The sequence below is a fragment of the Lipotes vexillifer genome, unplaced genomic scaffold, assembly GCF_000442215.2.
Source record: "Lipotes vexillifer unplaced genomic scaffold, Lipotes_vexillifer_v1.1 scaffold96, whole genome shotgun sequence".
NCBI lineage: Eukaryota > Metazoa > Chordata > Mammalia > Artiodactyla > Lipotidae > Lipotes > Lipotes vexillifer.
In genome coordinates this window covers 1,400,615-1,407,791 of record NW_006798666.1, presented here as the reverse complement: position 1 = coordinate 1,407,791, position 7,177 = coordinate 1,400,615, and the positions used below count along the sequence as shown (strand labels likewise).

Here is a 7,177-nt window from a genome sequence, read left to right as displayed (position 1 = left end):
GGAATGCCTGATTATGCCCTTATAATAAAATTTACTTATGAAATCAGTGAACATCACTCATGACTAACATTGTCAAAATTACTTTTAATCACATGATTAACCTGTAACATTTATATTTCATTATTTCTCATGTCCCAAATGGGAGAATGCTAGTGAAACTTGTTTAGGGTATTGGTTAAAGTCTATATATTATTTTGGTGTGTTATCTATTAAGAACTTTTGCTTATAAAAATTGATTTTGCTATTTAATTTGTAATTTACTTCAGAAAATAATTAGCACAAATTCTTATTTTTTTAAAGTTTATTTGATAAACAAATGAAAATATTAGACTTATTACATATATAATTAACTATAATGCTATGTAATGGTTTAAAAATATCACAAAATATGATGACATGAACTGCTTTTGTGTCTTAAGATAGAAATTTGACCATAAACTTTACTTTTTTTTTTTAAATCAAGGACCATGGGTTTATTATGACATATTTCCTAGTAGTTGTAATTTTTTTTAGCATGTGTGTCTAAATTCTCATTAATGCCTTTCCATATTATGTAAACAGCACAGAAAATGTTTGTATTAGAATGTTTAAAAATGTTTTTGTTGCATTAACTCAAAGGATATGCCTAATACGTATTTAAATTCAATAAAATGTACTCTGAATTAAAAATTTAAGTATTATAAAATGTATTTTAAATTTTAAATTTTTAATAATCACTTAAATGTGAATTTAAAGGCACTAGATAATAGAAAACACTTTTTGATTATACACCCAGGAAATTCAAGTTTTGTAAAACAATTCATGCTTCTCAAGTCCAACAAAAAAAAACTGCCTACAGCTGGGATTCTGTATTTTGACACATCAAATAGGAAGTTAGAAAGGAATTTTCAAAACATATCAAGATATGTTTAGAAAATTTAAAAGACAACTGTGGCCTTGACAAAAATGGACATTTAAAATGAAATTAATGTATAGAACATATTTGCTTCTTGTCCTGGGTGATTTTTTTCCCCAACATTGCAATGTCATTTTCAATTGGTTTAGCAAAAACAGTTATATTTCAAAATTTGTATTCTATGAAAATGTCTACTGCTACAAAAGAGAATCAATATTCCCAACAGAGCATTTTAATGGTCCTGCCAGTCAGTCAAGGTAAAAAGAAAAACACATTAGGGAGAATAATAGCATATTTCACTATGTATTACACTTGACTCTTACCTTTAATTGAAATAATTAAATATATATATTAAAATGATGAACGGCTAATAAAGAAGTGTTTGTGTTGTAAAGCATATGAGACCAATTTAAAAGGAGTGAGTAATTGTATTTGGGTAGTGACTAGATTAAAAAAAAGAAGAAATGATTGGGGAGATCCATGTCTGGAAAGACGTAGTTGACATATTTTCCTCTATTCCTCCATCCAAGTATAGCTAACAATCTGTGCCTTATTAAATAAGTAAATATTTAACATTTACAGTAAAATATTCTGAAAAGTGAGGACAAGAATGCAGATCAACTAGGAACTTTGGGAAACAAGTTATGACACACCAATGAGATTCCTGATTCTAGGTGCTAGAGAAGCCAACAGCCTGGAAAAACCAATGGGTTCAGGTACAGAAAGCTCTCCTCTCTTTAGCCAAAGAACCAGGAAAGGAAAAATCTAGCGAGGCAGAAAGACATTTAGATAATAACTATTCTTCTCCAGCCAAACACCACCACTGTGGCTCCCCCATGCACAACCAGCATCAAAAGTTGAGTGGGGAGCTAAGACTTTTAACCCATCTGGTGGTAATAAGGCACCTCTCCCACTCCTAGTGGAAGGCTGAATTCCTACTTCCATCCTAGAGGGACAAGGTACCCCTCCTTCCCTGGATGTCAATGGAGGCAAAAGAACTTGGATTTCCAACTCTATCTGACAGTAACCAGGTGAAGTAACCCTTTTCCCACCAAAGTGTCTCACAATACCTAAAGTATACAGGTTTCAATAAAAACCTCACTCGTTTTACCATAAATCATGAAAATGTCTCACTGAATAAGAAAAAACAATCAACAGATGCCAATACCATGATGAAAAGAGAATTATCTGATGATGATTTTAAAATAGCCATCATCAAAATGCTTCAGTGAGCATTTATGAACAAATGAAAAAAAAGGCAAATAAATAAAAAGTATCAGAAAATAAATAGAAAATTTAAGGAAGACCCAAATAGAAATTCCAGAACTGAAAAATACAATAACTGAAATTTTTTTTAAAACTCAGTAGATAAGCTCAACAGCAGTATGGAGATGATAGAAGAATAAATCAGTCACACTCAAGACAACAATAGAAATTGCCCAGTCTACAACATAGATCATCTAGACTAAAAAATATGACAGAGCCTTAGGGACCTGTGGGATAACAACAAAAGATAAACATTTGTGTTACTGGAGTCCCAGAAGGAAAAGGGAAATGGCAGCACTGAAGATGTACTCCGAGAAATAAATAATGGCTGAAACTTTCCCCAAATTTGGCAAGTGACATAAACCTACAGATTCAAGAAGCTGTGCAAATAACACACCATAAACCCAAAGAAATCTATGCCAAGACACACTGTAATCCACGTTGTGAAAACTAAAAATAAATAATCTTGAAAGCAGCAATACAGAAACACCTTATCTGCTGGGACAAAAACTGAATGACAGTGGGTTTCTTATCAAAAACCATGAAGGACAGAAAGAAGAGTCACAGCATTTTTCAAACGCTCAAAGTACTGTAAATCCAAAGTTCTATATCTGGTGAAATGATCCTTCAATAATGAAGTAGAAATCAAGACATTCTCAATGAGGGACAGCTAAAAAACTTTGTCACCATCAGACCTACCCTAAAAGAATGGCTAAAGAAAGTTCTCTGCAGGGGGTGAGCAGGTGGGGCTCACACCTATGTGGCCGGGTGGGGAGCCCGGGGGATGGGGGGATGAGGAGGCGGGGCAGGTCTTGCAACGCCGTGCTTCGGCTCACATGGGCATTGGGTGCACGGTTGTAGCTGCCTGGTGGCGGGAGAAGTGGCGCTCGAGCCAAGGGACGTGCAACTGCCCTCGTGTGGTCATGGAGGCGCTGCAGCGGCTACCGGCAACCACTTCGGCCCCTGGCTGGAGACGAAAGCTATTGCTGCTGCTGCTGCTGCTGCTGTTTCTGCTGCCGGCCAAAGCTCTGTAGGGCTTGGAGGTGGAGGAGAGGCCCCCAACCCATGAAGAGGAGTGCCACTTCCATGCGTGTAGACAAGTGTACCTGGTGGGTAGGCGTCCCGGGTTTCGATTGCCAACCACTCCCTGCACCTCAGCAAAGCCAAGATTTCCAAGCCAGCACCTTATTAGGAAGGAACAGCTGTGATAAATGGAGAATTTAAGCAGCTGGAAGTTAACTGATTATTGTGGGAAATACCTGGTTTTTTTCTTCTACCCACTTGATTTCACTTTGTGTGTCCAACTGAAATCAGTTATTCTTTGGTAATAGAACTGAGGAATTCAGATCCATAAACACTGAAGTGGTAGCATGCTCTGTCAATTCACAGTTCACCCATTTGGCCTGGATTAATACCCCTCGAAGACAAGGAGGACTTGGGCCAATAAGGATTCCACTTCTTTCAGATTTGAACCATCAGATCTCAAAGGACTAGAGCATATATCTGGAAGACTCGGGCCACACTCTTAGAGGTCTCTTTATTACTGATGACAAAGGAATCCTAAAACAGATTGCTCTGAATGACCTTCCTGGGAGTAGATTTGTGGATGAGACACTGCATTTGGTTCAAGCATTCCTGTACACCGATAAACATGGAGAAGTCTGCCCTGGTGGTTGGAAACCTGGTGGTGAAACAGTAATCCCAGATCCAGCTGGAAAACTCAAGTATTTTGATAAACTGAACTAAAAAATACTTCCTCAGTTCTTGATGCTTGAAACTTCTCAATAAAGTTCAGTGTTTTACTACCAAAAAAAAAAAAAAGTTATCTGAAGAGAAAGCAATTATAAAAGAAGAAATTTTGGAACATCATGAAGAGAGAAATAACAATGGAAAAGAATAAAAATATCAGTGAATACAATAGACTTTCTTCTCTTGATTTTCTCTATTATTTTTTACTGTTAAAGCAAAAATTACAACATTGATCTGGTTGTCAGTATAATGTAAATGTAAAGGAAACATTTAATATACGTAATAAACGGGAGTGTAATAATAATAATAATAATAATAATAATAATAATAATAAACGGGAGTGTAAAGGGACATAAAAGAATATAAAGTTTCTACACTCAAACTGGTAAAATGTCTACATCAGTAAATTGTAATAAGTTATGCATTATGATACCTAGAGAAACCACTAACAAAGATATACAAAGCTATTATAGATAAATCAAAATGGAATGTAAAAAAATGTTCTAGAAACCCACAGGAATGCAAAAAAAAGAAAACAATGATAAAACAGTAAAGTAAAAGGATGGAAATATATGCCATGTAAACTTTAATCAAAAGGAAATAGGAGTGGAGACTATTACTATCCAGTGAAGTGGTTGTCAGAGCAAAGATAATTACCATTAACAGAAAAGGACAATTCACAATGGTAAAAGAATCAACCCACCAAGCAAATGTAGACCAAACAGAGTTGCAAAATATGTGAAGCAAAACTAATAGAACTGAAAGAAGAAATAGACCAACCCACAATTACAGTTGGAGACTGCAACATCCTTCTCTCAACTGATAGAACAACTAGACAGAAAAAATGGCAAGTATGTAAAATAACAACACTGTTAACCAAATACAAGTTCTTGTGCCCCACACACAGTGAGGACAAACAAACTGAAACATGCAACATCAGAGTTTGGAGCAGAGAAATGTTTATTACAGAGCCATACAAGGAGACAGGTGGCTTGTGTCCAAAAAAGCCCTGAACTCCTTGAATGGCTGCAGCAAAGCACTTTTAAAGGCAAGGTGGGGGGAGGGGGGGAGAGTGGTTAGTTGCTACAAACTTCTTGGTGTTGAAACCCTTTGTTCTTGCAGCTATCCACAAAGGTCAGGTCAAGATGTTCCTGTAAAGCTCCAACACATGCTATACTCTGTTTTGCAACTTTTTATCTCTATATGAATGGACTCTTACAGGTCAGAGCCCTGAGAATAGGGCTCCTATATATTTCAGGCTATAGGCAACATTCTTTTTTTGTTTTAGGCAATGTTCTTTTACAAAAGCTGCGGAGCCAGCATGACTAACCACAGGCAACAAAGCACAAGGTTAAAGTAAAAGGAACAGATCCAATATGGAGTCAGATTTGTTCTTCCCTATTACAACACCATCAACAAATAGTATCTAATTTACATATATGGAACACTAACACAAAACAGCAGAACATGTGCCCATGGAACACATACCAAGATAGATCATATCTTGGATCATAACCCAAACATCAACAAATTAAAAAAAAAAAAACTAATATCAGAGTATTTTTTCATCCAAATGGAATCAAAGTAGAAATCAGTAACAGAAAGCAAACAGGAAATCTCTAAACTTGAAAGTTAAACAATACACTTGTAAATAACCTATGAGTCAAAGAGGAAATCTCAAGGGAAATTTTAAAAATACATTGAACAGAAAGAAAATGAAAATACAACATCAAATTTATGGGATACAGCTATTGCAATGCTGACAGGGATATTTATAACATTAAATTCTTACATTAGAAAAGAGGAAAAGTCTCAAATCAACCTAAGCTCTCACCCCAAGAAACTAGAAAAAGAAAAAATAAATCCAAAGCAAGCAGAAGGAATAATATATATAAGAACATAAATCAATGAAACTGAAAGTACAAATAACAGACAAAATCAATGAAACAAAAATCTGGTTCTTTGAAAAGGTCAGTAAAATTGACAAACCTCCAGCAAGACTGACAAAGCAAAAAGAAGACAGAAATTACCAATATCAGGAAGGAAACAAGGCAATATCATTAGAGAACCTGCAGACATTAAAAAGATAATAAAGATACAGCATGAATAACTCTGCCCACATAAACTTTGACAATTTAGATGGAACAAACTACACAATTACTGCACAAACAAATCACACAATATACAAAAGTTAATAGAATAGCTCTACAATTATTAGGGAAATTAAATTGATAATTTAAAAAATATCAAAAAAGGAAATCTCCAGGCCCAAATGATTTCACTGGTGAATACTACCAAACATTTAAAGAGAAAATAACACCAATTCTTCATAATTTGTTTCAGAAAATAAAAGAGGAACAAACATTTCCCCAAAAAAATCAGTGTTACCCTAAAACCAAAGATAGTACAAAAGAAAACTATAGACCAATTCCCCTTGTGAATATAGAGCAAAAATCCTTAAAAATATATTACCAAATGGAACTTAGCAATATATAAAAAGAATTATATACCATGACCGAGCGGAATTTATTCCAGGGATGTAAACTGGCTCAATATTTTAAAATCAATCATTGTAATCCACCATATTATCAGTGTAAAGGAGATAAATCACAATTATCAACAATTGGTGCAAAATAAGCCTTTGACAAAATGCAATACCCAATCACGATGAAAACTCAGAAAACGAGGAACAGAGGGGAACATCCTCAACTTGATGAAGAACATCTACACAACCCAATAACTAACATCATACTTAATGGTGAAAGTGGAAAGCTTTCTTTTTAAGTTTGGGAACAATGCAGTGGTGTCTCCTATCCCCACTGCTAGTCTACATATTACAGGAAGTTCCAGGAAGCTCAATAAGGTAAGAAAAAGAAATAAAAGACACACAGATTGGAAAGGAAGATATAAATCTGTACATATTTGCAGATGACATGATGGTCTACATAAAAAATCCTAAGAAATATACCAAAAACTTCTAGAACTGATATTTAACAGTTCACAGTTCAGTAATGTCTTAAGATCCAAGTAAAACATACAAAGATTAATTGTATTTCTAAAGCAATGACCACTCAAACTGAAGTTAAGAATATGATACTGGGGCTTCCCTGGTGGCCCAGTGGTTGAGAATCCACCTGCCTATGCAGGGGACACGGGTTCGTGCCCCGGTCTGGGAAGATCCCACATGCCGCGGAGTGGCTGGGCCTGTGAGCCATGGCCGCTGAGCCTGCGCGTCCGAAGCCTGTGCTCCGCAACGGGAGAGGCGAC

At 35.7% G+C, this 7,177-nt stretch overlaps 1 pseudogene; it reads left to right on the top strand.

The window, feature by feature from the left end:
• Positions 1–3,084: 3,084 nt before the first annotated feature.
• LOC103068875 (peroxiredoxin-4 pseudogene) lies at positions 3,085–3,907 on the top strand (annotated as a pseudogene).
• The last annotated feature ends 3,270 nt before the right edge of the window (positions 3,908–7,177 follow it).